The 24,922-nt window shown below is 36.5% G+C and overlaps 1 protein-coding gene across 2 annotated transcripts in view; it reads left to right on the top strand.

Moving 5' to 3' along the window:
* Window positions 1-24,922, top strand: part of STAG2 (STAG2 cohesin complex component) — a 116,443-nt gene that overhangs the window by 14,640 nt on the left and 76,881 nt on the right. The gene's annotated exons all lie outside the window — the stretch shown is intronic.

Raw genomic sequence — 24,922 nt, 5'->3', positions numbered from 1 at the left:
TTCATTCTATTCTAAAGTTCAATAATATTTGCGTGTATGTATGCATGAGATAGACCTATATTTACCTAATATATGAGAAAGATAAACACTCCATAAAAATATAAAGTTTACGGTTTCATTCAAATACCAGACAATTGCTTGGGAGATTGAAATGTAAACCTGCCTGACATAACTAGGAGGCCACCAAAAAATGTTCATGTTATATGGAAATTACTGCTGCACATAAACCCAATTACCTAAATTCATATATTCACTGTACACTGTTACATATGGGTTATGGTGAAATGACAAATTTGCGTTCTAATTTTGCTTGTGACTGTTTTATTTTTCTGTCTCGAGATAGGAAATGAGTGTAATACCAGTGGTCTAGCTTTATATTAGCAGCTTAAAACATAGTGGCTTTCTAGTGAGTGTTGCCTATAAGATAAAAAAATAGGGTGGGGCAAATATGTGGGCAAGGTTAACATGTCGACTATAGTAATACATCCTTGTGTATGGTGTAAGAGAGGGATATACTCTTCCTGCAAAAGGCAAACTGCTCATAGCCGGTACCATCACTTAAAACCTAATTAGCATAAGCTGGCTGAAGAAACTTGGGGCATTGTAGTTCAGGATGACGCCCCAAGGTCAGCTAGCGAGGATCATGTTTTCTTATGTGTAGAAGCTATGGGTGAGATCTATCAAAGTTTTTTTTAATTTATTTTTAAATTTATTTTTTTACATTTTATGTTAGCAATTTACATGGTGAACTGTAGTTTGCTTGGTTGCCATTCCTCTTTGCAGACACAGAAATTGATTTCTGCATTGTAAAGCGTAGAGCAGGGGTAATCTTAGGCATATTTGGAAAATCGCTGTGGAAGTATCCAAAAAGTGGCATGTTTTGTATCGGACACATTTTCTATTCATTTAAATAAGCAACAGTTTTTGAATGGGTGCAGAAAGCCCATCGAAATGAATGTGGTCTGTGCTCTGTTAGGTATATATTAATAAATAATATAAAACAAACAAGATTAAATACTATTCTGGAACTACAAGTCCTGGCAGCCAGAGTCGTCTTGGACATGCTAGGCGCAGTGTTTCCCAACTCCAGTCCCTTGGGGACCCCTAACAGTGCGGATTTTCCAGGTCACAAGTGAAATAATTAGGACCACCTGTGGATCTTTCAAAATGTGTCAGTTAGTAATGAATACACCTGTGTCTCAGCAAAGAGATATGGAAAACATGCACTGATGGTGGAGTTGGGAACCTGTGTGCTAGGGTTTCTGGAATTACAAGAGCCAGCATGCCCTTTCGTCCTGGGCATGCTGGAACCATAGTATTTCCTTCCTTTGCCACCAACCCCATTATTTCAATGTGGATAGAGGCCTGCATCTTGGCAGTGCAGGCATTTCTCATGATTGACTCAACGATTTCCCATGTATTTCTATTGGCACTGCATTCAGTGGGCTTTCTGCTCCCATTGCAACAACATTGCCTATTCAAATGACCGTGGGGGGATGTGTTTTTGTTTTTTGTCCCCCCCCCCCCTCCAGCAGCATTAACTTGTCCTCAATCATGTGATTTTAAATTAAGTCAATATTCAATAGAATGGAGAGTTGGTGGAATGAATTTATTTATGGCATTTTAGCTAATGAAGACAATCTCCAGTTTATAGATCTCCATCAAAGTGGCTGCCAGTTGCCAGATGACTGGTGTGTAGTGATTAGAGTCTGACTTCTGAGGACACTAATTTATGTGGTGGCACTAGTAAACTGTGTGACCACTAGTAAGTGGTATATAGACTGATGTATTGGTATATTATTGCAGCATTTGTGCTGGTTGAATGTTGAGCTGAAGAACTATGTAGGTTTTTAATGTTGTATGATGCACTTTGCATATTACGTTGAGTATCTTTAATCAATGCACTCTGCTTACCGCTACTTTTTCCTTGCAAAATTAATTGCTCCTATCTTTCAGATCATTTTGTCCAGGTCTGATATAAATAAATGTTAATGTACTTTAGTGCTAAGAATATATATGGCAGTGATTTATTATAAAGAGAGGAGCCCAGCTGCCTAGTAATTGTGTACTGAGATTTTTTTTTTGTTTTGTTATACTGTTGTGCCTCACAGAATATAACGATACAGAAACAGTCTGTAATGCGTAAATAGTTGATTATGTGCTGCCTTAAAAATGCTTTGCAACCAGTGACGGAACGTTTTCCACAAATGTCTCTGGAGAACTTGTAATATTGATGTCACTCTGCAAGTAATTGGGCATCATCCTGGAAGTGTTGATCATATGCCCTTGCAGCAACCAAAAAGGCTGTCTTTCCTATTGGTCTCTGCTTCATTTCAGGTTTTATACTATGTTACCTTAATATGTAGATGTGTATGTAATGTGTACAGCTCAATAAACAATAAAACAAAAGTACCTCATTATGCTTTGCTTACAATAAGAACAGTCCCACATTTTAGTTTTTCTCTCCTATTGCTTCTCAATTTAGTACAGTATATTTTGTGTATAGACACCATAGGGGAAAAGTGTGAGGCTTTTATTTTGGCTGTTTTGTAACTGCTGAACATCGCCTGCAATTTTCACCTCCGTAATGCTGGATGTATTATCCATTGGTTTTGGTGTCAAAATTGAAATCGGAGGCAATGTGTGTCAATTTCAAAACATACTCATATTGAATTATTAAAAATTACACTCACTGAAGGTTCTTTTAATTAGGATGTTAAGTACCTTTCTTAAGCATGCATCATATAGTCTCTCCCACCCCCCTAAAGTTTTTTTCTCTTTTCAAAATCTCTCTGGTGGCTGTCTGCCGCACACAAATAGATCCACTGCTGTTAGCATGCAAAGGCAGAGGAAAGTGGATAATCTTGCAGTGCACAGTTCAGACAGAACCAAGCCTCTCTGCTCAATTCATTATGTGCCATGTGACTGTGGTTGCCATGATCGTTGCATGACAATGTGCAGAATTATAAATCATTAATAGCAAGCAACCTGAAGAAACAAACCAAGGAAAATGGTAATTAGCCTGTCAGTTATTTATGTTAAATAAATAGACCTTTTTTTTTTTCATGGAATTGATGCTTTAATGTCCTGCCAATACATATCAATGGGGTTGAAGTCTGGTCATTCCAAAACTTATATTCTTTACTTTTTTTAGCCATTCATTTATAGATTTGAAATAAGGTGTACTGTTTTCACATTACACTATTAAATACTGGCCCTTTAATTGAATGGTTTCTTTTGATTTTGTTTCTAAGTATTAATTTCCAAAAAATAATCTAAATATACAATAGTTTATTTTGAGAAAAATAAGATATTACTGTGGCGTATGTATAGGTTATACGCATAACTATATTTATCAACTTTTATAAACAAATCAGCAGTGCGATATCCTTTCACTTGCTCATCGTTTTTTCCTTTCCGGACAGAAATCTAACCCGAGTACACCTGCTTACAGGTTGCTTTTGTAATAAAGTAGTTGAATATCCATGTAATTATCACAGGTTGATCAGAAGTGTTTTTTCCTGTGCTCACTACACGGTTTAAATAAGCCTTTTTCTGCTTTATAAGTATCAACTGTTTGGTTTATCTTGTTTTTTGTTATAAAAAGATTTTATTCAGTAAAACCTAAATATGAAGACATTTTTGCAAAGTAAAAAAATATCATGTGTACAAATGGGAAACCTTAATAAAAGCTATTGATTATATCGGATTAAAGCTTTGGAGAGCCACATCCTGCACGTGGGTATCCAGTTTAAACAGCCTTGATTTGTGTGATTCCATCTCCATGAGTACGCTTATTTAATAGACTTAAATATTTGTAAATGGAAACCATCCGCTAAAAACTTAAAACTACTCACAGCATGTTCTGTTGTATGCTGAGCATTGCATTTGACCCTTCCTCTAAATCCAGAAGATTCTCCTGTAGCTGCTAGTAGCACTAACCAATGAAACAAATTTAACTCTATATCTTTTGCATATAATTTATTTTCAGAAATGTGGAATTATCCCTTAAATACAAAATATTTTCATTGTCTTGCATTGTAATTTTTTTTTCTTGTGCACATGAGAAAATTTACTCTACAAAAAAGATTGTTGTTTGGACATGGCCCATGGTTTACGTTTACAGCTATTTTGCTGTTCAAACACTTCAGGACAGTCTACATAAAACACCAGTTTTGTCAGAATTTTCCACCTATCTTCATGGACCCAATCCCAGTGAAGAACACTTGCCTACACATTAAACAAATATATACTTTTTTTTTTTTAATATTAAAGCGCTTTCTACCTTCTTACAATTCAAAGTTAATTGAAGCTATGTGTTCTGGGCTAGTGTGAAGTATTGACATGCTGGTAAAGAGCCAGTACACTAACAATCATGCTCACTATGGTCCTGAATGGCTTTTTGTGACATTTCAGACTGGCTTTGGATGATCACATGACATTTAATTGAGGGAGTGGCTTAGTTTTGCAGTTTATGTTCTCTAGAATGGTGTGTGTTTGTTAATAACTACATTTTTATTGGGTTTTAATAGAAATGCTTAATTTTACTTTCAGCATCTTTTGTGGTAGGTCTATTTCATCGGTATGTAAACACCAGATAAATATGGGAACAGTGCTGTTTAACAGGGTTTTTTTTTTCCTATTAAAAATGTTTCTTATATCTGGGTATTAAAGCAGTGACAGGTGTGTACTTTATTAAGTGAAGGAGCTTTTTAAACTAATGTTTAGTATCCATGGTAACACGAAGCTTGGAAGGATTTGCCAACATTATATTTTTTCCTCTCTGGCCTCTTATTACTTTTTTTTTTTTCATAGTCTTTTCTGGAAATGTTAAAGGCATTTTTGCCTTTCTATTAATTTATATGCACAATATATTAAACTGTAAGGGCAAGTAAAAATACAAGGTGTTTTTAAGGGAGTACATGAGCACACTCTATTGTGCATTGAGCTTTAAAATCTCAAAGCAGTGTAGATTTCTTACTTCAATCAAATATAATCCATGCTGATGATGGTATACAGGGATTTTATTAAATAGTAAAATATCCATCCTGATTGATACATTTTCTAAAAATGCAATTGGATACACAAAATGCCAAGAAGTAGAATACATTTATTTTTTGTGACAGGATGGACCGCCTATGCCACCTTGTCTGTTGTTGCTGGGAACCGACTGGGCTTACTTTGCCACCGTTCCTTTTCGTTATCCCAAACGCATCCTCTTGCCGCAGTAGGGAGAGGCTTACAAGAGCTGCCACCACTGGACTCCTATACCGGCATCCAGAACCAGGTTTCTTCTGCGTAACTGACTCTGCTAGCGTGTCTCGTTGCTGGTGTACCTGGGCTGGTAACGCCGGACCTCTTACTATGGATCCGGGTTGCTGTTAATTGGATCTCCCATGGCTTATCACATTGACCAGGACAGCTGGGTAGCAGGCAGAGCGGTGTTGCTGGAAACGCTTGGGTCCAAACCTCAGACAGCCGGAGAACGGATTCGATTTTTGGTCTAATCTGCAGATCAGAGGAATACAGCAATATTGAAGATGTTTCCAAGCAGGTCTTTGAAGCAAGATGTTTGTTTTCTCACACACACTGGTTGAAGGTACTAGTGTGATCAGGTCAGATGAAAATCAGAAGAACACATTTCAGTGTACCAGTCAGTGCATTTATACATTTCAGACACATGCTACTTTTAGCATCAGGATATACTCTATTTACACAAACATGGATTTACATGAATTGCAAAGCTAACAAAATTTGCGCTTATCTATGAAATTCACTCTGGACAAAAGGCCACACAGTAACAACCCCCTGATGGGCCTTTGGCCAGAGCAGGCATGACACTTCATCACTAAACTTCGTTAGCACTTCCTGCTATCAGACTCCCTTCCACATATGCCTAATTGGAGGTTTCCACTAGCAACCTTACAAATCCCAAACAATGACACTTCCATACAAAATACAGCCCAATACACCTAAGACCTTCATCCACAAAGGCCTATTGTATCAGATATATGCATCACAAATAAGGCATATCCTTTAGTAAGGTGAAAACAGGAAAAAACTGTTTCTACCCTGGTCTCAGAAATAATGATTTCCTATCTCAGAATATATACAATACAAAAAATAAGTGCATATGCAATTATATAAATATGCACCCTGCACTATTTCCCTTAAATTGATACCATAAGTTATTTGTGAGTGATCCAGTCACATTTTTATTTTACTAAGCGATTCAATTTTCCTAAATAATATATGGTACTTGTTAAATATATGGACACCACTTTGTTAGTTCTCAAACATTCAGAGCTTCACTGAGCACAGCCTTGCTAATCCCAGTCCCCTTGCCATGTCCGAATTGCACAGACAGAGCCGCAGTGAAATATATTGAGTAGGCCTCCCCTGACGCCTCTCTCTGCGCTGTGCATACTGGTGACACTAGATATAGGCGCGTTGATTATACAAAGTTTAATGAATTGTCTGTGTCTTCCCTGAGATACCCCATTCCCCAAGCTATTTTAACTGGAGTGGAAAAGCTTTCATTCCCACTAAACATGATCTCGCAGCAGCTATGAGCTCCACTGAACTCGGCCTTACTAAACCAGAAATGCAGAGAAAACTCCTTTCTTGCTGCCTCTTCAGTAATGCTATCAACAAGGTTTAGGTGTGTTTCAGCCTCAATTGGGTTTACTATAGTCATATGTGAGAGCCTGCAAGCCAGAATTGTATGGCTGTCACAGCAGGAGATTTGAAATCCATTTGCAAAACGCTGCTGCGAGCTTCTAAAATGTACAAGCAATGCTAACAGAATGTCCCCTGTATAATTAACAAGTACCAAATATACATAGCTGTGCTATGTAGGTATAACTTTGTTTCAGTGGTGACTGCACTATGCCTTTATTAACCCACCACCTGAAACAAGCCAAAAATGTTTAAAAACACAGGCAATGTTAGAGTTTTTGTAAAGTTATGCACCAGTTCCATTTGCTATACTAATTCTATATGCAAATACAGTATGTCACTAAATAAGGTTTCTTTGCAAAATGACTCCTGTCCATTTGTTCTTAAAGACGTAATGCTTCTCTAATGAGCGATTCCTGAAATTAAGATCTGTGTTATTGGCAACACATGATAACATTATATGGTATATTAAAAGCTGGCATTTCTAGCCTTTAAACTAATATTGTGTGAGCTTCTAAGCCATCATTATATGCACAGCTATAGAAACCTTGGTTGCTATGGCACAAAGATCTCCCCTCTATCCCACCCAGATCCCTTTCAGCCTGTGTTTTATTTTTGTTTTGTTTGTTTTACTGGCAGATGACCAGTGGGTGAACACCAACTGGCTTCTGGAGTTGAGTGCAGGACAGAAAATGGTTGGAGATTTTGAAAATTTTACAATTTAATTTTTTTTAAAGGCTACTGATTTGTTATATGTCATTTGGAAGCCCATAAAACAGGTTTAAATGACACTTTGTCCAACTCTAGCTCAATTAGGTGAGCTACAAATGTGATTTTTTTTTAAAAAAAATGTTAAAAGCTAATTTTTTTCGTTTAAAAAAATTACAGCTGTAAAGGCATATAACTTAAAAACCAAAGCACATATTAGCCTAAGATTTGGGTGTTTCTTTACACCCATGGCAGCATTTTATTATACCAAATTTCATTACAATCTGAAACTGTCAGTTTGAAACCGTGTTGATTTGATGAGAAATGACCCTTCTATATATTGGCCACTAGAATTTTTAATATTTTTTTTTTTTTTGTACTAGAATGGCGTCTTGTATACTAGCCAACATACTTTATGTGGCGTTATTTACTAGTCTGTTTGCATAATTGTATACTGTTCATATGGGAGCTGCATTGTAAACTCGAAAGCACAGAGCTTTCCATCATCTGGATATATGTATTCGTGTTTCTCAAATTAACCAAATCCATGTTTTAAGATACTGAATTTTGTTAGAAAAGATTATGCTGAATTACATTCTGAATCCAAACCATGATTTATATGTCACAATTAGGTAGAAGAGGTCTACTTTGTGATTTATTTATTTTGCGTAAGCAATTTTTTTTAACAATTCCAGATATTGCTAAAAACACTTAACATTTAATCCAGTTCCTGAACTGAATTTTGTAACGGGTGCATCCTTATTGTGTATGTACTTTTAAATGATGAAGTAGGACGCCAAATATATTTAATGACCTATAAAATTATGAACTTCATGCGATCACTGTGGAAAATGATCCTAGCCTCAGCATCCTGGATGGATTGAAGGTGGGAGTCAGGGCGGCCAGTGAGAAGTAGGATGCACTCAAGACGAGAAATTATAAGCAACTGGACCAGGTTTTTGGTTAATTCCTGAGAGCAAGGTGGGGATTTTATTGATGTTATGAAAGAGGAAGCAGCAGGGACTGGTTATAAGGAGTAAAGCTGAGTGCAAACCTGTAATTTCAAATGATGAATCGACAATCACCATCAACATTTATATAGTGCCAGCAAATTCCGTAGTGTTTTACAATTGGGAACAAACATTAATAAAAGAATACTGGTTAATACAGATATTCCATTACTGATTTTTTTCTTTTTTTTTTTCTTTTGTTCACACATTGCTTTGTTGTGTTGACTTGAAGAAGTAAGTACACCCTTACTGCTTCCTTGTCAATAAAGAAGGTACTTTTTGGGGGGGGGGGATGATTGTGTGTGTATATAATATATATATATATATATATATATATATATATATATATATATATATATATATATATATATATTATAATGTGTGACTGGGTCCCCCAAGTGCGGTGGCCATCTTGAAATGGTCTTCGGGGCTGGGAGGGTTAATACCTGACGCCAGAGGGGTTAAAGTCCCGTGCTAGTCGCTGCGGGCATAAGCAAGTGTGTAAAATGTTTTAAAATGTAAATAATGTTTTATATGTGTGCTCTGCAGCGCTGGCTGAGTGGCACCCAGCGCTGCAGCATGTAAGGTGTTAAACCAAGTGTAAAAAATGTATTTTAAGTGGAAAGGTGTATGTGTAGGCGCTGCAGTGTCGGTAAAGAACCGGCGCTTAGCTAGCGCCGGGAGTGTAACTATGTGTATGAAATGTAGATATGTGGGTTGTAAAATGTGCAATGTATATATGTATAGTAAAAAATGAGTGCTTACCCTGTGCTGGGGCTTCAGAGGCAGCCCTGGATCCCCTTCACCCTCCAGCAGCCAGCTTCAATGGCTGTCCGAGGGACTTTTCAACCAGCCTCCTGGAATCAAGTAGGTGTAGCGCCTCCCAGAAAGTCCCTAGTTAAAGCTCAAAGAGCTTCAATTGGCGACAGGGTAGGGTCTGCTGCCCCGGGATCTGGCTGCTCTCCCCTGGTACTATTTTCGGGCAGGGAGCAGAGCCATACCCCGGCGCCCAGTCCCTGGTAGTCAGTTTGGGCAGGAGATTTATCTTTTAAATCAGATAGAGAGGCACCAGGGGATGAGAGTGTGCTGAGCCCCTCTCTCCCTGACAGCTCGTGGACAAGGGGGATGTATACGTTCCCCTTGCCATTAGCAGCAAGGTTAAAGGCGTTAAACCTCTCTGGGTTGATCACGTGCAGGCTGCATGAATCAACCCAGATTGGTTAAAGGGACAGGGGGATGGATTACCTCCTGCTAAGACTAGTCTCCAGATGTGTATAATAAACAGCACTGTTTTGTATTAAAAGTTGTTCTTCTTGTTTAATCTCACCTGATCACTGGTACCTTCAACCTGTATGCGCAAATAACATAATTTGCTTAAAAGACCTGCTTGGAAACTTCTCTATGCTGATTCCTGTGACCTACAGATTAGAGCCAATGCTAATCCGTTCCCGGCTGTTCTGAGATTTGGACCCAGCATCCAGTACCACCGCACTGCCGGCTACCAAGCAGCTCTAGCCTGTGTGATAGGCCAGGGGGGATCCATCCACAGCAACCCTGATCCATTAGAAGAGCTCAGGTGCACCAATAATGTGGTTCACTAGCAGTGTCTGTTACCCAGAAGAAACCCGGTTCAGGATGCTGGTAAGGAGTCCAGTGGTGGCAGCATTTGTAAGCCCCTCCTACTGTGGTTAGAGGGCACATTTGAAATACTGAAAGGGAACAGAGGCAAAGTAAGCCCAGCCAGCTCCCAGTAACAACAGACTGGGTGGCACAGGCAGTCCATCCTGCCACAATATCTGAGTACGTATATGTGTGTGTGTATATACATTTTTTTTTTTTTTTTGCTAAATTTGTAAGTGCTTGGGTATGTTTTTTTTTTTTTTTTTTTTTTTAAAGAGATGGTTTCAGTCTTGCCTCCCCACCATATAGCCCAGGCGTGTAGAATACATGAGATTTTCACATGCAGGGAGTGATCACTTATTGACAGAATTTCCTGTCTATTTGTTTTTCGCTTGTCAAATTGCAAAAAAGCCTGACTTTATTGATCTTGATTTCAGGCTTTACGTCACAAACTCCTGCAATTTCAATATAGATGTGTAAACTTTTTATAACCACTGTACATATGGCATTTCATGCCAATGCACATGTTTTGGTTTCTAACTTTTGCAGTTGGCTTTTGCATTTTGGACATACACTTTCAAAATGTGGTCATGATACAATCAGTTAATCTGGTTGAGTATACAGTTGGGTTAGATGGTGAAAATATTCTGGTCACAATATGTTTGTGCTCATTGTTCAACCCATAAGTGTATGCTGCATATGAGAAGCACTTCTTGTTTATTCATGCATGAAACAATGCTTCTGCGTGTGTGACGCAATTGTTCCGTAATAACGCTGATTGGCCACGTGTGGATGTCTTGGCAACATACTTTCCAATTCTTGAGGTGAAATTTGTTTTAACATTATTTTGTTAAATGAAGCGAAACCATCTCCAAAAGAGCTTTGCTAGTATCAATTTTCAGTACATACATGAAACCATAAAAATAACAAAGTACAGTAATTGGCAAAAGTTTTGAGAATGACACAAGTATTGATTTTCACAAAATTAGCTGCTTCAGTGTTTTTAGACCTTTTTGTCAAATGTTGCTATGGCACACCTTGAAAAAGACTTTACAAGTTGAAACGCATCAGATGCAGCAGAGGTACCTGTGATTTGACTCTCGCGGAGAAGTCCAGTAGGACGGCAGCATTCTGGGTGCTAACTGTTTAAATATAAACGCTCTTTTTACCTTTTATCATCTGGTACAAGTTTATCATCTCACAGTTTTGTTTTTTATTTGTTTTATATGAGTTAATAAAATGTGAGCTTGATTGGATTCCTTATAAATAACTTATGGTATAAATTTGTTTAGAGGAAATAACGCAGGACGATTATTTATATAATTGCAAATGTACTTATTTTTCATATTGTGTGTATTTTGGTAAAGGAGATAACTTTATTTCTGAGACCAGGGGAAGAAATTTGTTTGTTTTAACTTTGCCAGAGGAAATGCATTATATATCTGATACAATAAGCCTTTGTTGAGGAAGTCTTTTGTGTATCTTGGAGTAGGGAAAGGACTTGTTTGGGGATTTGTGACTTTTTTTTGGAAATGTGTATTGTGTCTGAAGAAAGGACCCATGTTAATCTCATGTTAATTAGACCTTTTGATGTGTGAGGGTCCAGCACCTGAAGGAATCGGGAGGTTTAATTAGGATTTGCTACTAGATTTCCTGCGTCTAAAAACAGGATGCAGGAAATAGCAAGTTTTAGGATATCACAGTTAAGTGTACTTATTGTTAGCTTTGCATTGTATGTAAATCCATGTTTGGGTAAACAACCATCTTGATTCTAAAAATGGCTCCGTGCTCAGGGGGCTAGCTTACCATGTGAGGCTGTGTTTTTAAATCTGTATAAAAAGCATGGTCTTGTATTGTAAGTTGATCTTCTTGTTTCTGACCTGCTCCATGGTACCTTCAACCAGGTGAGCAAATAAATATCACTTGCTACAAAGACCTGCTTGGAAACTTCTTTTATCCTTGTGACCTACAGATTAGACCCAAAATCTAATCCGTTCCCGGCTGTCTCTGAGGTTTGTAGCCAGCTTTCTGATACTACCGCTCTGCCCGCTACCCAGCAGCTCTGGCTAGAGTGATAGGCCAGGGGGGATCCATCCACAGCAGCCCTGATCCATAGGAAGATGTTAGGAGTACCTGCCCAGGTACACAAGTAACTAGGTACACTCACAGCATCAGTTACCAGGAAGAAACCCGCTACTGGATGCCAGTGAGGAGTCCAGGGGTGGCAGCATTTGTACGCGCCTTACTGCGGTTAGAGCCATAGGATAGGAGAAGCATATATATTCAAACTAAATAGCAGGACAGTGATTCAGATTCACACTAACCCCCTGACCGCCTCGTTCTCCACCACATCTGCCTACTAACTACCAGGAAGTCCAGTTGACAGCGTGAAAGAAATAAGAATCAAGCAAAGGTCAATGCAGACAGAAGTGGATCATGGTTAAAAAAAGTAGTCAATAAGTGGGTAAACCAAGAAGAAGTGTAGGTAATTACAAGCAGGTTATAGTAGAAGTAGCAAAGAATAAGTCGTAGATATAAACCACAATAATCAGGCAAGGGTATCACAAAGTGGCTGGGTTTAAATATGTGGTTCCTGTGATTGGCCACTTATTAGGAGCAAAATAACAAGTAATCACAGATTCAAGGTTGCAGCCCATCTTCCTCAGTGCGCTTACAATTAAAATACACAATATTAGCAGAAAATAGAAAACTAGAGGGTGAGGTCACGTGCTTCCTTTAAATATGCATAGAGATATATCACTGATGGCTAATGACAAAAGACAATATCGAAAATAGCTTTGCTAGTATTAATTTTCAGTACACACATGAAAACATAAAAAGAACAAAGTAGTCACTGAACAGTAAGATAATTTTCTCGTAAAACGTCCTGTAAGTTGGCCACATAGTATGGTCTTCCTTTCAATCAAACCTCCAGAAGCAATTATGTGTTCGTAGAGTAGACACCTGATCTCCGTTATCGAGGACGTTTGATTATTAGGAATTTTAATCTCATTCAAAGCAATTGCGAACTCTAATCAATATGTTTATATGAACATGCAAAAAAGAGACAAAAAACAGTCTAATCCCGTCTTAATGAAATGGATAATGTGATATTTTTTTAAATAGACTCACTGTGACAGGATGGACCGCCTATGCAACCCTGTCTGTTGCTGCTGGGAACCGGCTGGGCTTTGCCACCGTTCCCTTTCGTTATCCAAAATGCGGCCTCTAACCGCAGTAGGAGGGGCTTACAATGCTGCCACCTCTGGACTTCTTAACCGGCATCCAGTTCCGTGTTTCTTCTGGGTAACTGACGCTGCGAGTGTACCCCCTTACTGATCTACTTGGGCTGGTACTCGTGACCTCTTACTATGGATCAGGGTTGCTGTGGATGGAACCTCCTTGGCCTATCACACTGACCAGAGCTGCAGGCTGGCGGGCAGAGTGGTGGTACTGGAAAAGCTGGAAAAGGTTAAAAGAAGAAGAACAATGATTTCAAGCACCACCCTCCTTTTAAAGCTTTCAATCTTTTATTCTAACTCAATCAGCATGACAGAGTGATCTCCAGCCTTGTCCTCGTCAACACTCACCTGTGTTAGCGAGCGAATCACTGACCTGATGTCAGCTGGTCCTTTTGTGGCAAGGCTGAAATGCAGTGGAAATGTTGTTTTGGGGGTAAATATAATTGTCGTGGCAAAGAGGGACTAAATTAATTGCAATTCATCTCATTACTCTTCATGACATTCTGGAATATGCAAATTGACATCATAAAAACTGAGGCAGCAGACTTTGTGAAAAATAATATTTGTGGCATTCTCAAAACTTTTGGCCATGACTGTACACCTTTTTATTGTCACTAAGCATTTAGGTTTGCAACTTAGGAAAGTGACATTTTCTTGACATGGAATGAACTCTGGCTTAATGCCTGTTGTTAACTACATCCTATTTTCATTATGGTAGAAACCATCAGTCAGCACTGCGCATTTCATAATGTGTATATATGTGTGTGACCTCATTCAGGTGGGTACCTGTACTAACGATTTCTATAACATGGTTATGTAGGTACCTATTTGATGACGTTACAGTAGATAGAGTATAATGCACAAATGTTTGTTGTAATTATTATATCTTTAGTGACTAAAGTGTGCTGCTGCCTTCTTGTATATTCTTTAAATATACATATACACATACACTCCCTATGACCTGACAAAGTACAGTTGTTTGAAGCTCATATTGTTTGTTTCAATGAATCAAATAACATAAGCAGAAGATTGAACAAACTCTTCATGATACAAAGTTAAACATATCCCTGCATATTATAATGGAAAATTGCTGATAACAGAATTCAACACCTTTTTAAAAAGGAAGTATAGTTTGAAAATGGTTGTGGACAGCCTTATAGTTGCATCATAAACTACTGTTTATTTTAAAGTAGAAGTAACGTTAAATGGTGCATGGTAGATTAATACAGGAACTTTAATGGTGGTGCTTATTCATCTCAACTTTGACTTACAGAAATGGTTGACGACTCGGAACTGGTGATTATACGAGTGTATAAACTAGTTAATGGTCTCCATTAGCTTTATTCTTTTGTGTCCGTATTTTAAAAAGTATGGTTGGATCACATAGAAATAATTTATTGTAGAAATTTATTTCAATTAGTGGCACAGGCACCGATTTATATCATTGCAGATTTTTGATGCTGTGTATTAGAATTTTACTGATTTCTGAGGTATTGATTATTGAGTTATTAGACATTTGCAGGAGGAAATCTGATTTGTATCTTCGAGAGGAAATCCTAAATTATGTTAATTTTTTTCATGTGAAGTTACCAACATGTCTCTTTAACCTAAAAGCACAGGAGGGGGTAATTAGAAATGCTATCTTTCTAAGATTAGATGCAAGTAATATAGGAAACTTAACACTAAGGTTTAGGAAATCAAGAGATTGATGTAAATTTTGTTAAAGTTTAAATTGCGTTCGATCCAAGGTGTGACAATATTGCATTCTAATGGTAATTATTGAATGTGATTTATTGGATGTTTCGGTGCCAGCTAAAACAGGGGCTGGGTTGCCTCGTGCCAAGTTAGGGCTGCAAAACTGTGTATAAAATGAGCTCTGTTTTACCATGTAATGCATTATTTCTATCTGTAATTTCTGGATGATCACCAGTACCGCAAACTGATGTAAAAAGTTCTTGTTTTTTGAGCGGTAAACCATCACTGCTTGAAGATTCTGCCTGCGACTTTTGCCTGCTGTATCCTGGGAACAAAAGAGAAGAGTTTGCACTCTAATCTGGTCCCTGGATGTCCTGTGTTGAACCTTGAACCCAGCATCTCTGTGTCAACACTTGGCCCGCCAGGTCAGGAGGTACCAGCCAGCCCACAGCAAAGACACATTACAGCACCTATACCAGTTACCCCAGAAGTATGCAATTCTGGGTGTCACAAAGGATCCCAGTAGTGGCAGCCAAATTCTTCTACAACTACTGTAGAGCTTGCATTCACAGTCGGCAAGTGTCTGGTGGCAAATGGTCAGTAACAGTATGTTACTGATGGTGAGAAGGAATCCAGGTTAAACAGTGCAAAAAGAACATCTCTCTGCCCCCCCATTTTTTTTATTATTTTGATAGTACATACATCACATTTAATATTGCATGAAAGAAAAATATCTTTGCAGCCCCATTTATTGTCTTAAATCATGAAAGGAATTCCTATGTTGGTAGCTGCCTACTGACAGTAAGATGTTTTTTTTTTTCAAAGTTGCCACCATTACATATGCATTAGCTGTTTATGCTCTGCATGTTCTTAATGAGTCTGGATACTATTTAAAGTGTTTACTTCAAGATTCATCTAAGAATTTGTTTGAAAAGGCAAGTTTATGTATAGTAGTTTACAGATTGCTTTAATTGTCCTGCCCGTGACAAAAAACATACAGAAAGTTTTATGTAGTGAGATAATGGTTTTGAGGTTAGGTGTACAGTTGGTTAGAAGTAAGCATTTGCTTAACTTCATCACCACTAAAAAAAAATATCATTAATTGAATTACACAGTTGCATTGTTGGGATTTTAACCTTTTTTAAAATGTCACACTCGTGACAAATTGAAAACCAAGACGGGCGATCTTGCAGTCAAACTTTCCAAGTTCAATGAGTTGCAACCCATACATGTTATGCTTACATGTGAAATGCCACAAGATGTTTGTGATCATGCAAACTTTGTGTACACTGCCGAAGCAATCAGCAAGCAAGATATGAACTTTCCCAGAGAAACAAGTCAACTGCTTGAATTTGTTGTGATCCAAAAACTGAAGAATTCATGACAGGTAAATGTAAAGACTGTAATACAGATCTCGGAACATGAATTTCTGATGATGAATTTCACTTATAGTAATACTAGCTGGAGGCAATGGAAAGAAATTGATTGTCGCCCCAAACTAGTTGAGACTGAAGGCTCACTTGACAATGGTATCGCTGAGTTAAGTTCACAGTTACTTTGATTCAAAAATCATGTTTATGTTAAATTAATTCAGCCTCAAACATTCACTGACATGATTGACAACTTAAAGGAAAGCGAGGCTGTACTCCCAAATTATTTTGCGGAAAATTTTTCTGTAGTGACCCAAGATGAAATAGAGTGAGTGCATTGGAACCACAATCAGGTCACTATATTTACTGCTTGTGCATTTCTTACAAGGGAAGAAAAACGTTCCTTTGCAATGGGAGGGTCAGTGGTACTACTTTGCCAAATCCCATGGCAAGGGGACGGTTGTTAAGATAGGGGCTATAGTAAAACGTGCTGTTTGGAGCAGAGTAAACCAGTTCAGCTTTCAAGTTGAGCATCCTAAAGACTTTGTTTCAGCAGCACACTCGCCACTGAAAAATGTTGAAATCATATGTATCGTCACCTCTGAATAAATTGAAGAAAACAAGGAAATGTTTGATCAAAGATGGAAAGCTATTTCCTCACACTTACATAACATTAAAAACAATAAATCAAATATGCATTACATATAGAAATTAATAATCAATATCAATTATAAAAAAATACCAATAAAAAACATATAAAAAAACCTTAAAAAATAAATCAATTGGGGGAAAAAAAAAATCTGTCTAGTTGCTACTTGCTTCATTATTGAAATCTTTTTCAGTGTGTATGTTTCTATGTGATTTTATGTATGTATTTTTGTGATTTAATAAATGTTTTATACTTTGAAGAACTTCTCCATCATCCCAAAGTCATTTGAGAGCTACTCAAGTAGTTAATATTTAATTTTTATTTGTCACTATTCCACAGTGCAGCCGTCTTTTTTTTTTTTTTTTTTTTTGTGTTATCTGTCTGGTATTTGGGCTTTGCAGTTGGCCCTTTACTTGCTTCAGTGGATGGTGTTACCTGTCCTTCATTACTTGCAGAAAATATATATTATATATATGCATGTAAAACAAATTCCAACTTTTTTGTTTATGTGAATTTCAAAGTTTAATTTTGGCACACGGTAAAAAGTTAGTGAGGAGTTGCCAAACTATATGGTGCTGTTTGTGGCTTAATTGCATCACCAAAAAAATATGAACATTTGACCAGTCACTGTCAGGATAAGATATTAAATATTCATTGTTATGAAGGACTGAAAAGCATTTATTTTAATTAAGAAATTTGTAAATTTAGGGTACATACAGGTGAACTGTAGTATGATTTTTACAAAAAGCTCAGTGTCATTATATACCCTAAAATTGAATTTTTAAAACTATGTGAATGAGTGGAAAATGACTTTTGCCTCACTTTTCCACATTCTTGGATGCATTGTGTAGGCAGAATTTAATTTTTGCGGTTTTTAAAAAGAGGGGGGAAAGCTATCTTGATATGGCCATTAGACTCAAATGTGACATATGCTTCTGCTGCTGAGATTCCAGATCTCTTGTAGAAAAGTTAAACTGAAAGGATTTCCTCTGTTGTCTTTTTTTTTTCTTCTTAAAGAAGAGGTCATGACTAGATAATTTCACTTGGTGAATGCTGAATTGTTCTAATATATTTGCAAAAGAAAACTGCAAATAAGGTGTTGATTCTCCTTTTGGTTTTATTGTGTGATTTATGTATGTATATATATATATATATATATATATATATATATATATATATATATATATATATATATATATATATAATCTGTTTTTCATTATTTGGATAATCAGCCATAAAGTAGAGCTTTCACATTAGAGAGGTAAGCCATCTGTATTGTGTTAGGTTGAATAAATTGTTGCCAGCAATGAATATTACTTGCAAATAGTAAAAGTGCTTGTCAGAAAAAGTCGTAGCATGTGCATATATTACTTGCAAGACTTCTATGGTTTTATTCTTAAGTTTATTTACGTTTTATGACGATGAGAACATACCAATGATACACCAAATAGCATTAAGATGAGATGCTGCCTAAGAGATGTACTTGTTGAGACTTTAAAGGGTTACATCATGTACTAATTAAAAAAAATAGTTATTGTGTTATTCCATGTCAAGTGATTTAGTGCATATTACATTACCATTTTCTTTTATGTGCGCACATTTAGTATTATGAGAAAAGGATTTCAAATCAATTTTTTTTTCTTATGTAGTTTTTGAATTATAAGGCTTTTAAAATGTCAAAAATACATGTTTTGGGGCGTGTACGAAAAAACTAGTTTTCTATTACCAGGAGTCAGATACTTTTATTAATTTTTTTTTTAAAAATACCACAAAACAAACATTTTGTTTTGAATTTATTTAACCTGATATACCACATGACTGACTTTGTTGACTTAAAATTTGAAAACAATTTTTTATTGCTTGACGTTTTAAGATTGTCCATACGAAATGTAAAGTTGCGATCTCAATGGCATCATATCTTTAGTAATTTCCATTTATTGTAACATCTGAAAATGTTCATATCTGTGATTATAATGTACTTGATGTACTGTGTCTTAGCAGGTGGAAGTGGTATACTCTTTTTGTGTGCACCACTCATCAGAATGATAAAGGGATCCAAGCTAAAAGATGTGTTTGATGATTTATCAAGTATAGCTATCAAAATATATTGTGTACATGTGCAACTTCAGAGTGCCATTTAGATAAATACAGCTGTCTAGGTACTTATCAGTTAAAAAACGGATTGGAACAGGAGCTGATTGAAAATGCTAGGTATAAACAGTGAGTGAGAGTTAACAGGTGCAGTTGTGAAACTAAAAGCATAACGGCGTGTATTATATATGGTACCTTACACATGATATGTCCCTATACTGTTCCTGGATGTTCTCTAATCGCCAACAACCTTTTTGTCCTCATAAGCCACACCTTAAACCAGTTTTTTTTTTTTAGAATCCTTTAAATAACATTTAAATAAATAACGATCCTTGTACAGTAGCTACTGTATCAAGGTGGTATAAAACCCACAATCACAATGCAGATATATATGTGTGAAATAGTATCTTAACACAATGTTTTAACATATCTTCAATATCATTTTTCTTTTACACAATGGACATGTAATAGTTCAACATAGATGATGTAATATCTGTGTGTAGTAAGTACATTAACTTCTATTAATAATATCTTCAGAAATGTGTATTGGCACATGCCTCATGTATGTGTATTTATGCTTGATTTCATTATAATTCCATCAATATCAATCATTCAGCATCGTAATCCACTACAATCCTTTCCATATATTTATATCCGTGTCTACAGTATTATTTAATATTCAGACTTGTACATCTCTGAACTGGAATCCAATACTCATCGTTTAAATCCATGAGGTCTGTGAGAGCAGCCCTGTGCATGACATTGCTAAGTAATTTGAGAGGGAATGTGTCCAAATCTGGTCATTACAAGCAGAAGCAATATGGAGAATCCTAAACAGAAACATTTTACCTAAAGTGCTAAAAAAATTCTGTTAACTGCTAACATTGAAAACACATTTTTTATAGCTCAACAGCTATTGGTGTAATGTAACTAACTGTAGATCCCTTCACAGTCTATTACTGAGATCCAGATGAAATAACATGCAACATTTTTTTTTTAATCACTGGCCTGGGAAAATTAGGTTTCTGTATATTAACAACATTTGCAGAGTCCTCACATTTTCAAACCCTTCTAAAAAAATAATAATAAAATGAATTCAAGATTTATACTCTGATTTGATGAACCATTAAGTATACTGAATAATACTATAAATTGAGAATTCTAAGGTAAATAAATTCAGTAGAAAATTGGATCCGTTCATATGGAATGACCCTATTGTGATGTTTGGGCCAAAATATTGTGTTTTAATGTACCTCTTTAACGCCATGGGAAAAAGTGTACGTAATGTACGTCACTTATTGTGTTCTCTCTACTCCTTCATTATTTGCCAGCAACCTGATTACCATTCTGATACTCCACAGTCAAATCTACATTAGAGCTGTCAGTCATGCTCTGATTTGGTCAAGAATACCTCCTCTTCCCTTACTGCTATGGTCACAGAGAACCTCTCCTTCCTTTACATTGAAGGGAATCTCTCAACCAATCATAAACCTTTCTACCCTCTTCTAATTCTGCTACAAACTAGTAAGGTTTAAGGAGTACAGAGGTTGATAGTGGAGGCTCCTTTGTTGTAATGGAGGGGAAGTTGTTTGAGCATACTCTCTGTTCTGTTATCATGCAGTGTGGAATTGGAGCATGTTTGACAGATCTATCAAAAAACCTGCTATAATATATGGATCTGTGTAGTGTCCAGTTGCTAAAGATGAAGCTGACGGTCTCGAAGAAAAAGTGAACAGTCTCCTGAAAAGAGGCTGAGGAACACAGAAAGTGACACACATTTTAGACACACAAGATTCCGGTGGACGCCAGACATGGCAACATACCATAGACGCTACCACTTTGTCTTCTAGCGTCCAGTTTTGTATTATTATTGTGCTTGTTCCTGATTGTAATGCACTGTGCATTATGCTGGTGCTATATAAGTCAAGGTTAGTAAATAATATGAATGCACAGCCTTCCTAAGTACAAACCCTAATGCTGCTTATCAATTCCAATATGTTTATAGAAAAGGAGTTGCTTGATTGCACATTTGCTAATTCCTAAGAGCACTGCGACAGGATTATGCTGAAGACTGTCTGTATATATTTAGGGAAAAATATAAACATGCTCATTTAGAGATTATATATTAAACAATGTTATGCAGAAAATAAAAATTGACAGCAACTTGAAAGCATCTGGTTATAGCCATGATGGGCAAAAGGCTGCCCTCCGATCGTTCAGCTGCAGCCCCCAGCTTTCCTGCTGTATTGTCACATTTGTGTTGCAGCTTGTATCGCCTGTTTTTAAAATGCCTGCTGATATGTTATTACATATTGGTGTGTGTCTCTTTGATTACATTTATTATTTTAACTTATTACTGAGATTAAGGGTAATGTGCTGCCATTTTAAAGGTTAGAGGATCATACCATGCTGCCTGTAGTGAATCAAGTTGTCCATCCTGGAGCACTATGGGAACCGCAATATCTGTATAAGCTGACATCTGTATCATAATTTGCTGACCAGGTCTGAGTGCTAATTATAGTCTTATTTTGCTCCGGCTTATGCTTGAAACAAATGTGGGTGTACACTGACACTGTGTTTCCCACAGAGATCTGTGATCCCTATAATCCGATCCTTTCCAGATGAGGTCATCAAATGATAAAAGTAACCGTTTTACGTCTGGTACAGCATTCAGCAAAATTTTTAATGGTTTCCTACTAAATTGTCAGGGAAGGTTGTGATGGCAGATTCAATAGATATGTTTAAGAAAGGGTTAGACAAATTTTTAGCGGAAAGGTGTATCCAGGGATACGACCGTTAATTTAAAATGAAGGATAGTAGTGGCTATATGGTAAAAATAGGACTCCAATATTGAGTCTGGGGGGATTTTTAAAATTGAAACAGATTGGCGGTTGCTTACTCTGGATTAATTTCAAATATAAGTGCAGGATCGCAGGAGATCCAAAATAGGTTGAACTTGATGGACTGGTGTCTTTTTTCAACCTCATCAACTATGTTACTATAAGGTAATTGGAAGCAATATTCGGCCATTGGAAGAGGTGCTGGGAAATCGCAGCTTATTGAAAAAGTTAGTGACTTTGCTGCCATCAACCATGCAACAGATGAATGCTAACTTTTTCAGTGTGACCAGAGGAAGTCCAAATAGAAACTATAGGGGAAAATATTTCTGATGTAAAAAAAAATGGCAATTAGATAAATTTCCTGGGTCTGTCACTAACCCTCCCCCCCTTCCCCATAATGCCCATCTAATTATATATTTAGATATTATTTCCTGTTGGTAGCAAATTCACTAAAAGTGATTGGATGCTTTCTATCACCTCATGTGGTAATGTGCTTTACAGCTTGACTACCCTTACATTCAAGCACCCCTTGCCTTATTCATGGTGAAACTGTCTTCCTTTGAGAATTGATAATCACGTGTCCTCTGTATGGTCCTTGGTATAAAAATGAGCGTACTTCACCACACAGAACTGTTTGAGAAAATGCTATTGGTTTTCCTACTGACTAATTTTTAGTCCTTCATATGATAAGTGCTGTCTCTGGTGCTTGACACAACATGCAGTGGTGAAAATGGTTAGACATGCATTTTAATGTTATTACATGAACCTGCTAAGACTGAATATAAAAGCCATGTGCATTTTATTCAGTTGAATAAGTAAATTATCCATATTTAAATTGTTGCATTCTTTTCAATGCTATAATGCTATAAAACTTAAGTCATTCAGTTTATTGATGTGAATGAACATATTAAGAATAATGAAAACTGTCTCACAAGCAGCTGTTCAAGAAAGTTAAAAATTACACTGTTTTTTAATTTATGTTTTCTAAGTTGTAAAATTAAATGACAAAATGTGATTGTATGATCTGGGCAACTCAACCTTTTCAGGACTTACCCGATGAACTATTTATAAATCATCCCCTAATGTGATACCAAATTTCAGTTACGTGTGTATACACACACAACACAGATACTACTTGGCGCTCAACCCAATATTAGATTGTTTATATGTACGAATGCACCTTAATACACTTCCTTGTATAAAGGTGACTGCCAACCTTCTGGATGCCAAGTGGGAAGTCCGTAAAAATGTCTAAAAAGAAGGAAAGGGGTGCCTAATGGTGAAGTATTTAGGAGATGATGCCCAATACATATAGGTGATAATGTGTGTGTATAGATATATGTATGTAATATATAATAATACACTGTGTGTTTTATCAATGTTAATAATTTGCTATGAAAAGAATTGGGTCAACCTCTGAATGACCTGTGTTCAGCTTCTTAACTTTGCCTTGGGCTAGAGCTCCACCTTGTGATCTTCAAGTGTGACAGTACCTTGCAAACAAGAGCGTGGCTGATACACAGCTGTTTCAATGGGGTTTTTTTTTTTTGTTTTTTTTTTTGTAATGAATTTGACTGTGATCTGATATTATATGAATAGCTAGAAATCATGTTTTGCTGTTTTTGTTCGGAATTTGTTTTGTTTTACAACTTGTTTAAATGTCACTGCTGGAGTTGCTGTGCATGGATTTGCAGTTTGATCATGCTGATCACTTGCATAGCACGCTGAAATTAGAGCACCAGCACCATCAATCAAATTTTATATATTTGCTGCAGATTAAGTTTGTTTTCATGAGAAGAACGCAATATGTTCACTCTAGATCTGTAAGTCTTGAAACAATTTTAGAAAAAATTTTGGCATCACATATTAACCCAGTCATAACGGGAGGTAATCTGCACTTTAATAACAAAGCAATGTTATGTTTTTGTGGGGAATAACATTTTAAGTCTGACTACATTAATTTTAGACTAGATCAGAGACCTAGTTTAAACACCATTATAATACACTCGCTTTTAAATGAAGAAAACGTTTTTGAGGCATTGGTTTCAACATAAATAATTTTATTGGTCTAAACAACATCTTTATTACAGATAAGGCTTTAATTAATGTGTGCATATACAGTATATTTATTTATAATGTTCTTTGCTTAGGGGAAAACTACCCAATTAGTACAATTCCAAAAAGTTTTACTCTTCTGAACCAAATGATAAAAATAATGCATAGTAAAGTAATGCGTAAAGGGGTAAAAAAAATAAAGTTGTGCATTTCTATGTAAAGTGTTGGCTGTGTTTGTTTCAGTGCAAATAATAAATTGTGGAATAATGTAGTAAGTGTAGATTGTGAACACAGAAGACATATGCTCTGCGTTTGCACAGGTTTAGCTACCAACCCTCATCTGAGTGCTTTCATACAAGACACTGAGGTGACTTAAAATATCATTTTAGTCTACAGTTAAGGTTATATTGTTGCCTAATATACACACATGCTCCTAATAAATAATTGATTCCTCCTTATTTATACATATGTGAGACATTTGATTTAAAAGTATTTAATAACTTGTGTCCATATGTCATGGAGGTATGACATTTGAGTCTTCTGTGTTTCTACATACCACAATGCTATTTTTCTTCAGAGCACTTATGAATGCACTCTCATATGAAGCTACGGTATTCATACAGCCACTAAATAACATGATTGATAAATGATTGTATAAATAAAATGCATTGTTTTCTAATCTGTAACATTCATATCTTTGCATCATTAGTAGTTGTAAATATTGTTTTTATAGGTTTGAATATGGTTCTGCATAATTAAGTGTTTTGAATGCTTAGCACTTGCATAAAGGAACATTTTTGTATTGTTTTTAAGAGGGGAAGACAAACTAAGGCTTGTACATATGGTCATTGAAATCAGGCTTTCAGATAACATTCCTAAAGCTCATGTAAGGCATTGTTATGCTAACAGTCCAAACAAAGCAAGTAAATGGACCTTTATGCATAGACACTTGACAGAGTTTTTT

Source organism: Mixophyes fleayi, chromosome 9, assembly GCF_038048845.1.
Source record: "Mixophyes fleayi isolate aMixFle1 chromosome 9, aMixFle1.hap1, whole genome shotgun sequence".
NCBI lineage: Eukaryota > Metazoa > Chordata > Amphibia > Anura > Limnodynastidae > Mixophyes > Mixophyes fleayi.
The sequence above is the reverse complement of the archived record's forward strand: the minus strand, read 5'-3'. Positions and strand labels throughout refer to the sequence as shown.